At 42.9% G+C, this 11266-nt stretch overlaps 1 protein-coding gene across 4 annotated transcripts in view; it reads right to left on the bottom strand.

Moving 5' to 3' along the window:
* Window positions 1-291: 291 nt before the first annotated feature.
* The window catches only part of SOBP (sine oculis binding protein homolog), a 138757-nt gene continuing 127782 nt past the window's right edge, over window positions 292-11266 (bottom strand). For all 4 annotated transcript variants that reach the window (XM_033143539.1, XM_033143537.1, XM_033143538.1 and 1 more), the window contains one exon: window positions 292-2227. The gene's annotated coding sequence lies outside the window, so the exon portion shown is untranslated. The remainder of the gene's footprint in view (window positions 2228-11266) is intronic.

The raw sequence follows: 11266 nt of genomic DNA, 5'->3' as shown, positions 1-11266 counted from the left end.
AGAGATAGTGAGATAGTGAGAGTGAGTGAGAGAGAAAGAGCCTGTATTTCCAGTTAAATGCTTTTTCTAGTTTTGCTAGAAGAAGCTAAAAGATTAGAAGGAATGAGATCACCAAGGAGGAACAGAGAACTAAGTCTCCCTCCTAAACAGCTTTTAAGCAGGGATATTCTTTTTAGATGAAATGTTGAATTTTGATCATATCCATTATACCTGTCAAATTCTAGTGAGAAATGAATACCTTTTTTGTGGACAGATGTTATATATAAAAAGTAAAACAACAGCACAGCTAAGTGCATTTTTAAACTTGGGAGATTTATTTTGTTTTAATAAATCTGACACCAGTCAGGGAGAAAAAAAATGGTGTGAGCCCAGAACAACCAGAAGCATCTTAAAAGTGCTTCATTTTCCCCATAGAAATTTGTCTCTGTTAGGTTTTGAAATCAATCCATAGGCTCATGAGCTCTTCCCCCCTCCTCCCATTGCCCTCCCTCCAGTCCTTCACCTTTTTAATTTTTCATTTATTTTATTTTTTTAAAAAGCGAACTTGCTCATTGGGTGTAGTTTTCCAAGCCTTCACAGCCCTAATAAATAAGGAGCACCTGTAAAACAGTAGCTTGACTTAAGTGAATCTGTACAAAGGAAAATATAGAAATACAGTATGTACATAGTGCCCTCAGTACACCATTACTATAAGGCTCAGGTTTGATTGGCTTTTAAAACCCTGCCCCGTCCCACAACTCTTTGAAGGACGCCCTGTCCAAACTGCTTCCTGTATGCTAATTACAATAGCCTTATAGTAAAAGTGTACTCCGGGCATTGTAGCGTGAACAATTGCTTTATTCAAGTTAGTAAACAGTTACACTGGATCACAAAGTGATTTGAACTTTTTTTTAAAATGATCCCCCCCTCCCCATTCCCCCCTCCACCTTAGTATTTTGTCAGAATGGGATACTCCACAATTGTTTTACCAAATCAGTGCCGGCATACATGCTCTAGTGTTCTTTTGGACTCTTGGCTACAACTATACAAGTGCACACAAGTAAATTCTACCCTGTTATCCTCCACCCACCAACTGAGGATCGAATTGCACATTTTCTTTTTAACCATGACAGGAGAAAGCAAACAGTGAAACAGAATCATGGGGGCTCTCTTCTCACTTTACCCCTGTGTTTTCATTGGCTTGGCCATACCTTTCTAATTATCATGAAAGGGGTCTGCATCTGGCGAGATTGTCTCACTGGCTTCCTGGATCACTGAAAAACCATCAGGGTTGAAATTTCATCCAAGTCTTTCATAACACCCAGCAAAATATTTCCCCCAGATAGTTTTACACCTTGAGGGGATCCCTTTTCTTCTTCTTCTTCTTTTTCTTTTTTTGGTCTTTAGTTCAACACTCTTGCTCTGTTCCCAAATGGGGTGCTATTTAGGGGAATTGAAAGAGAGCGGAGAGGAATAAACATTTACTGAGTTCTCTTGGCATTCAGTCTCTGAAAAACCACAGTATAAACTATTCATGCTGCTTCTTACTCTGTCAAATAAAAATTAAAAAAGCCATAAAAGTGTAACACTGAAAATATGGCATTAAAAAGGATAAAGGTGGCCTTTGTAAAAAATAACAAGGGAAAAAAGTATATTAGCCAATAAAATATTCTAATAACTCTTCATTTAAAAGTGCATCATGGGCAGGAGATAGAGATGACTCTGAAGTGTCAATAACTCCAGTATAACCCCTTCATCCCCCCTCCCATCAAAAAACGCGAATAGGTCCGAAACCATACAATGCAAATCACAATTCTTAGTGTAGCAGCAAAACCACAGCAGTTTTTTGGAGAGAGAGAAAAAATCCATTTCATTGTCCAGCCTCAAATATCTGAACCTTGAAGTCAGTGAGGGGGAAAAGTACATACATTGGTCCATGTGGCTTTAGAAATCAAGAGGAAAATCCTCCATCGGCAAGAAACCAAAGGGAAAAGGGAGAAGTGGAGATGGTAGTCGGAATGCTGAGCGTACTTCGTGGGGTCCATGATGTGCTTACAGTCTTCTGAGCCAAAGGCACCCGAGGGTTTCAGCCTTCCCTCTGAGAGAATTAATGGCGGGAAGTGGCTTTGCTTGCTGGACTTTTAACCAGAAGGGGTGGTGAGTGGACCAGCTGGTGTTGCTTGGTGAAGAAGCATGGTTTGCTCTGCTCCCTTTCTCCATGCAAGGTACCCTGTCAAAGTGAGCATTCCTGTAAAAACAAAAGCAGGCAAGTCAGTGTCCACCCTGCATCCTTATGATTCATCACAGATGGGAATGATGGCATGTTCTGATCAGACCCTGGACATGCCTGGTACCACCTGGGAAGGACACATTTACAGTTTTCCTACTTATGCTCTGACACCGTGAAAATGTGTCAGCACAACATTACACCTTTTCCTTTTGGCCTTCAAAATGGTAGCAGGTGATGAATGGCCAACTTGCAGTGTGAGAAAAGTACAAAACCCACCTACTATTTCCTACTCGTTTTGCTTGATGAAATGGATATTCTCATCTTGAGGCCTGAAATAACCTTTGGGGCACAATCTATACTGGATAGATGCTTTCATAGAAATCCCATTGAAACAGCCGCAGGATGTGCTTGGGACCCGCAAATGGAATTCAGCATTGCACTAAGATGGATAAGCATGCACAAAAACAAGGTCTACTCAGACCATTGGGCTTTTCTCCCTCTCCTCCTGGGTGCCCCCACATGGCCCCTAAACTTGTGCTGGGGATTCCCCCAACTCTCCAGAGTTGATTTAGCGGGAGGGGAAGGCGGGGAGTCCTATTGCGTGGGTGGACCACATTCCACACACATAACAATTTACAGTAGTTGAATCCCACTCAGTGTTTGGTGGGTTCTGACCTGAGAAACAAATATGGGCCTTCTTTTTGCTGGTTAGGAAATGAAGGTGTAGAATACCTATGCAGTTTTATTTTCCAGACCTCTAGATATATGAACCAGAGACCAAATTGCAAACATGCGCTGGATTATGGAGAAAGCCAGAGAGTTCCAGAAAAACATCTACTTCTGCTTCATTGATTATGCAAAAGCATTTGACTGTGTCGACCACAGCAAACTATGGCAAGTTCTTAAAGAAATGGGAGTGCCGGATCACCTCATTTGCCTCCTGAGAAATCTCTATGTGGGACAAGAAGCTACAGTTAGAACTGGATATGGAACAACTGATTGGTTCAAAATTGGGAAAGGAGTACGACAAGGCTGTATATTGTCTCCCTGCTTATTTAACTTATATGCAGAATACATCATGCGAAAGGCTGGACTGGATGAATCCCCAACCGGAATTAAGATTGCCGGAAAAAATATCAACAACCTCAGATATGCTGATGATACTACCTTGATGGCAGAAAGTGAGGAAGAATTGAAGAACCTTTTAATGAGGGTGAAAGAAGAGAGCACAAAATATGGTCTGAAGCTCAACATCAAAAAAACTAAGATCATGGCCACTGGTCCCATCACCTCCTGGCAAATAGAAGGGGAAGAAATGGAGGCAGTGAGAGATTTCACTTTCTTGGGTTCCATGATCACTGCAGATGGTGACAGCAGTCACGAAATCAGAAGACGCCTGCTTCTTGGGAGAAAAGCAATGACAAACCTAGACAGCATCTTAAAAAGCAAAGACATCACCTTGCCGACAAAGGTCCGTATAGTTAAAGCTATGGTTTTCCCAGTAGTAATGTACGGAAGTGAGAGCTGGACCATAAAGAAGGCTGATCGCCGTAGAATTGATGCTTTTGAATTATGGTGCTGGAGGAGACTCTTGAGAGTCCCGTGGACTGCAAGAAGATCAAACCTATCCATTCTCAAAGAAATCAGCCCTGAGTACTCACTAGAAGGACAGATCCTGAAGTTGAGGCTCCAGTACTTTGGCCACCTCATGAGAAGAGAAGAATCCCTAGAAAAGACCCTGATGTTGGGAAAGATGGAGGGCACAAGGAGAAGGGGACGACAGAGGATGAGATGGTTGGACAGTGTTCTTGAAGCTACTAACATGAGTTTGGCCAAACTGCGAGAGGCAGTGAAGGATAGGCGTGCCTGGCGTACTCTGGTCCATGGGGTCACGAAGAGTCGGACACGACTGAACGACTGAACAACAACAACAACAGATATATGAATGGTTCTGATGTGTAGAGCTGTAGCATCCATGTCTTAGGCAGGAAACAGGTAACATTTTAAAGCTAGATGGCAGTGGTATGATGAGGCAACATGTAGCATATTTTATTGCCTGTGGCCAAACAGGTCTGGTGGATTAGTTGGACGCTAAAACATTCTGCAAAACAGTTGGACCAGATACAGTAGTGAGATGAATGTGCTCACTGTGAGCAGTGATGCCTATATCATTCTACCTTCAGTATTTTAGGGGGGAAACAAACTCAGAGGTACCAGCTTCTCCAGACAATTAGGGAGGCCTGACATAACGTCCTCTGAACATTGAGGGGGCCCTAAAAAAGAAAACATTGGGGGGCTTAAACTGTCTCTCCCTCCCCCGGAGTTGGAGCATATGATTTTTTCTAGACTTACCAATATTAATTTCACTATATTATCCACAGTTTGAGCCAAACAATCCTCTCCTTCTTCTATTTCCAGAAGCAACTCATTATCAGAAATAAACCAAGCTACTTCACCCAAAACAGGAATTAGCACAGCTTATTTTTGAGCCACTCCAAATCTGTTCCCTGCTGTTCCACTATGAAGTTTAATAAAGTGACGTTGCAGCCAGATAAATTAGAATCAGTACCAGGGAAACTAAAGAAGCATTAATGTTAATACTAATTTTTGAGAAGTGTCTTACACTGAGCAGTTACATTGTATCGACAAGGCTGCGCTCTGCCCTTCTGGTTGCATGCTTTATGTCATAAACTGGCAGGCCAAAGGGGAGGAGGAAGAGGATCCCAGTGAGGGGTGTAGCCAGGACTGGGACACACTGGGGATGGGGAAGGAAGTACTCACAGGGTGGCGGAGAGGAACGAGAGCAGTAGGACCCATCACCAGAGCCAGAGGGGCCCCTGTCCCCATGAACATGGTGGGCTCTGAGGTGTAGGGAGGAGCAGGAGGGGTGCTCTAGGAGGTTGAGGCAAGCAAGGGCCCACAGCCCAGCTCCCTAGCTCAGGGAGGAGGGGTGGGATTCCTCAGCTGGAGGAAGCTTGGAACAGGTGAGGGTCAACTGCCTCATCAAGCTCAGATGCTGCAATCACAAAAGTACAAAAGGGAAGCAGAGCTGAAGGGCTGTGTCTGCTCAGCTGCCCATGTTGATAGAACTTGGCTTGGATGATCCTGGACAACCTCTATGGGACTGTGCTTTGGGTTTGACTCTGCACTGTATCCTGACTGCTGGACCTGGCTACTTGGATTGACCCTGGACTGCTTCCTGACCCTTGGACTTTGCTTGTGTGGCTTGACCCCTGGACTTGGACTTGACCTACTGACTTGCTGCCAGGTAGACTAGGGGTTCAGGACTTTAGTGCTAAATTACCAGTGTGGCATAGTCATTAGAATTTGGATTTAGACTGGGCAGACCTAGGTTCAAATCTCCACCCAGTCATGAACATCATTGGGCCAGTCACCGTTTGTCAGCCTAATGTACCTCATGTTGGAGGGCGCTGTCTATGGAAGGCTTACCTGGAAGTGGCTAGATCAGGCTTCCTCAACCTCGGCCCTCCACATGTTTTTGGCCTACAACTCCCATCATCCCTAGCTAGCAGGACTAGTGGTCAGGGATGATGGAAATTGTAGTCTCAAAGTATCTGGAGGGCCAAGGTTGAGGAAGTCTGGGCTACATCCACCCACTCTACACCAAAAAAGGTTGTTGTTGATGTTCTGCTGTTGTTTTTTGTTTTAAAGTGAGCCCAGAGCCCATCAGTGGTGGGCCCAAGGATGTCTGTTGCCAATGCTGGGCATCTTGGTTCTTCCACCATCTTCTAAAACCTAAACTGATCTTACTGATTCATCAAACTCATGGCATGGGCAGTTATCTTTCTTTCTGCACTACCTCAAGCTTTCCTTTGGATGCTGACAGTCCACCTAGTCCAAGGGGTGGATCTACTATGAAACTAATGAAGTTTAAGCTTCAGGGCCCCAAATCCCATAGGTGCCCCATAAGTGACTTTAGTCCACATTACTTTTAAAAAATTGGGTCTATAATGCATGTATGTAACATTTCCCTAATTTGCACACACCCCAATAACTGGAAAAGTCTTATTCACACCCGTGCCTTTGACATGTGAGATAATCCAATCCAGTACAGCAATTTTATTCAAAATATGACATGCAGTAGTAAAGGTGTTTTTATTACAAAAAATGGAACAACCTCAATGAAGAAAACATTGGTTACCCAGACCTTGTTGCTGGCTGTGAAGGAACCCCTATAACAGTTCAAGCTTTAGGGCCTCAAGACTGTAGGCCTATCCCACTGGCCAATCAACTGACTGATGAGAAACTGCAAGAAACACAAGGCATACCTGCACAGAAAAAATTCATGTTTCCAGTGTGACATTTTAATACCACTACAGAAGGGAGAGAGCTGTTGCCACCAAAAGAATGGAACCACAGGTTATTGGGAAATCCTGTGCCAGCACTGCAGCTTGCATCACATAGATGCAGCAGCCTCTGGTAGATTTGCTTTCATTCCCATTTGCTATTTAGACAGATGAGACAGCATTGTGGATTTAGCTCAGGTTGCTGGGATCAGATGCAAGCTAAATAGGAACACCTGGTGCCCAAAAGAAGCCAAATGCAGCCTTGCCCTTTAAACCTGAGGGACACGTGCATTTAAGGTCAAGGCAGTGGTGTGTCTTGGCACATGAGACGTGTGTAGCTGTTTCTCTTTCCTTAAACTACCTGTATTTAAAGGTTCTGCCTTGCTAATGTGCTAACAAGCAAATAATCGCTTCCTAATGCAATTCATATTAATGTTATGGTTCACTACCAACTACTTGTATTGTCAGTATTACAACACAATGCAGATTTTGCTTAGGAGGCTTCTGAGTCTCTACTTTTTGAATCTCTGTGTGAGGGCTCAGGGGGAAACAGAATTTATTTTGGTGGGGACTTTTTTCTGATTTATTTCCAATAAATTGGCAAAAACTTGGGGAAATGGGTTTCCCTCCGATTCTTCCTGTCCACCCCCCCACCCCCAAACAACCCAGCCTTCTTTGATTTTGAGTATTGGAAATGTGTTGACGCAGGCTAGGAGATTACCGTTCCCTAACGTGCTGCAGTGCAGTAGTTGATCCAACAGAGCAATGAATGTAAATGCTGTTGGTGACAAAGAACCGAAATACGCCTGGCTCCTTTGGGACAGAAATGGGCTTGGAGCAAAGTCAAGCCCATAATTTTCTAAGGGAAGCTCTGCTGAGGTCATCGACCACAAGCGTGAAGCTGAAGCAGGCATGAGACCATGTTCAGCCCCTGTAAATGCTTCGGGTTTGCCTGTCATGTGCATGAATTCTGTTCTTCTTAAAAACCCTGAAAGTAGTTCAAGGCTTTCCATTAAAGCCTTCCCTTTTGAACAGCTGGTGATTTATCCCTCCTTCCCCATAAAGTGATATAAATGACACCACATCACTGGAGCTGGGAGAAACATTCCAAGTGCAAAGTCAGGCCAGCAACATATTATTTTGGGAGAAACAACAAGCTGGGAGCCATGGAAATAGTCAGTTTGTGGTTTAGCTCAGAGAGTTCTTACTCAGTTCCAACTGCCATTAACACGCATTGTCTTCAATTCTGTACATCTAGTGCCTTGGTTTACATGGATCAGGTTAGACATACAGAGCTGCCACTTATTTTGTGTAGCTCATGCACTACAGAAGTGGGATAAGTATTTCCCTCTCCATTTTATTAGATTGTGACTCAGGAAGGGTGAAGGTGACAACTATATGTGTGCTGTGCTGTGCTATAGATGGCCAATAATTAAACATGGGTAGAAGCCTACGGATGTTGAAATACTTTCTGTTCACAGGAGGGTTTCCTCTAGTTGAAATGCTTCAAGGTCAGATCTTTGTCAGATAAATGGGAGTAATGGGGTAGCTGCATTCTGGTACTCTGCTTAAGGATCCTGGCACTTGTGCAATTGCACAATGGGTGTGAAGCTAATGTTTCCCCCTGCCTTGGAATTTAAGTACCATGCAAAGGCATTCAAATGGCATTGTCAAGAGATACATATGCCTGCAGGCTGGCATATGAAGGATTTCTCAAGAAAGATAAAATGCAACCAAATGCCCCAATTCATTTTTAAATGGCAATGCTGTTTTGTGCTGCATGCGGCTAATAAAGTTCTTGGGAAGAGTGCTGTAGCTGTGTACATGTTGTGAATAAGTCTAACCCCCCACAGAATTATTCTGGGCAACACTGAGCACAGCACCCCACCTTTCATTATTTGACCAAACATCTAGGTTGTCTGTCATAATACTAGTGTCCATTTCCCTTACACCAGAAGGCAACTTTAGGGTCTGATCTCTCAGTCCCACTGCTTAATCATGACTGCTTGTGATTCAAATAGCACCATGGTTCAAATTACCATGAACACCCCCAGGCCTCAGTGGGTACACTTCCTGAAAAGTGAGTCACCTGGTGGTTCTGACTAGATATTATGAACAGCATCAGGTTAGAAGCAGGGCCAGGGGAAAGGTAGGCACTGATATCTAGACTCTATATATCGGGATTCTAGAGAAAGGTTAACTTACTAAAAACATGCAAGGCCAAACTCAGCTAACATGTTTATTTCAGGCCTATGACTTGGTGATATATGGGTCAGGAGTGCCATCTTGGCCTTGTGACTGTGGGTGCCATGCAGCATGCATGGCCCTGGCACCTATATTTGTGGGTGCTCAGGCAGCCAGGGCCCAAGGGAGTTGGCACCTATGATATGGAATAAACTTTGGGCTGCTCTGCAGGTTCCCTTTACATAAAAAGTTGAGTTAGCATACATGCAGAATAGCATGACATCCGTATTTAAAGTGAAGAAGCTTAATAGCAACATATGAACTGCGGTGAACTCACTGTTCACCTCTTCTGTATAACCATCCATACATCAAAATGTCTGTGGAAAAGGAGTCTTTTGATGAAAAACATCCAAACAAATGAGTAAACAAACACAGAAATAAACTTTTAAATAGTAGCTGAAGTGCTTCATAGAAAACATACATCTGTCTAAGGCACCAGCACACATAGTTCACAATGACAGCAAGGCTTACACTTAATGACATAGGCTCCTCATAAGTAGCTTAAAATTACTCTAAATATAGGGTGAACATACTAATAGGTTGTTAAGATGCAGAACTTTGCAGACAAATCGAAGTCTGATCGTTTGCTTCATTCTACACTATCCAAGCACCTACATGTCTGCACTTCCAAAGGGAATGGTTTTGTTACACAGTCCAAGTTTTCAAAACAAGAATTGGAAACTGGAATTTAATTGGGGTCGGGACTGGAGGATGTTTTTTTATATAAAAAATACAAAATCAGTTTGATCTCTTTGTCTCTATATAATTTGTTATTGTAGGTTGGCTTAAATTTAAGCAACATTTTAGGAACATTTGGAAAACTAATCCAGCTGCAGGGTGGATCTTATTACAAACTGAGGCACAAGTTAAACAGGAATATCATTATTTCAAATACCACGAAGAGGCCTGGAGAAATAAATCCTTGGATACAAGACTGAGAAAGGGGACCTAAACCTGCTATATGCCAATGCACTGGGAGTTTAGCAGACTGGTCATCACTGAGTTAAATAAACATAGATTACTTAGCTAGGTATCAGATTCAGACTCTTTCTCAGGCTTGTAAAGTTTTCATATTTACCTTTTTAGCATTCCTTTTCTGGTGCAACACACTTCCAGCCACAAACACCTTTCACATAGTGGGAACAAATCACACAAGATACCTGATGGACAATGCACAGCAGAACTGAACAATAAGGCTCAAATCTGATATAATAATGTGTTGTAGGCTCTGCTGACACTATGGCCTAAGGACAAACCTGAGACAACAATCTATCTAGTTAAAGTGCTTAAAGAGCAGCTAGTCTTATCTATTTCCAGGTTTGCATATTGAAGGACATAGATGCCACTTCACTTTTCTTTTCCCTGATGCACATGTGGAGTTTTAACTGTGTTCTCAATTCCAGCTGTCACTGTTCAATTATGCCCGTGGTTTCCATAATTGCATTAATCAAAAATAGCCAAGAACTTTGCTGGGCTTTAAGCCAATGTGAAGATGGTTTGGGAGAAGGGGAACTGGTCCACCATACTAAGAATCCATAAATGGTGCTAGCCTGGGAAATATTTACTTGGTTTTTATTTAGTCTGAGCACAACCCACGGGCAGATTCTAGGTTTGAAAGAGAAATAAAGCAGTGCTTTTTGCAGGAAACAGATCACATTGGATCTGGACAACTGCCATAGGATGCATAAATGGCCAATAATGAAGAAATAGGTTGGGCAAGCAAATCAGAAGTAAGGTGAGCCAGAATGGAATAGTGGCAAGATAATTGTATTTGGATGTTGGAAGCTCACATTCAAATACCCTGTCATGAAATTCAGTCCAATGGCATTAAGCCACTTGCTGTCTCTTAGAATAACTGACCTCATAGGATTAGGGTAGAATTAGACATTATGAGGAAAACACAGTTCCTAATCCTGTATTTTCTTCCTGATTCTTATGATGGGGGCTGGGGACTTAATTTATCTCCTGCTCACTGATTTCCCTTGGCAAATGCCCTCATACATAGAGTTGTGTTCCCCGCCCCCAGCGGCGGGGCTCCAAAATCAATTTGAGTGGGAAATATGGAGCATTTTCAGGGGAGGGTTAAGGAAGGGTTATACATCCCTGTCCCTCCACCCACTGATCAGCCTCTGCGGCTGCCCCCAACTCCACACTTTTCTTGGCAAAACATGTGGTTGAGACTATGGATTTGCTGAGGGAAAGTGTGGTATGGCCCTAAGCCAATATTATCAGTGAGCTAGTTTGCATCTTCGATCTTTATTTATTTTTCTAATGTTTAATTATGTGTCAGTATTACTTCTGTTGTCTTTATTACATTAAATTACTTTACTTGCCTGGTGGTGTGGTCCATGTTGCTTATGTTGCATTTCCTAAAGTCACACATTTCTAAGTTAGCATATGGAGTAAGAGTATATTTGAGGTAGAATAGTTTCAGGGCTCCCGATGTTAAAACAGAGACAGCGAGTCCCATAAGCACCTTATAGCACTTCCTGACTGTCACTCCCTT

Source organism: Lacerta agilis, chromosome 3, assembly GCF_009819535.1.
Source record: "Lacerta agilis isolate rLacAgi1 chromosome 3, rLacAgi1.pri, whole genome shotgun sequence".
NCBI classification, from domain to species: domain Eukaryota; kingdom Metazoa; phylum Chordata; class Lepidosauria; order Squamata; family Lacertidae; genus Lacerta; species Lacerta agilis.
This window is presented reverse-complemented; position numbering and strand designations above follow the sequence as displayed.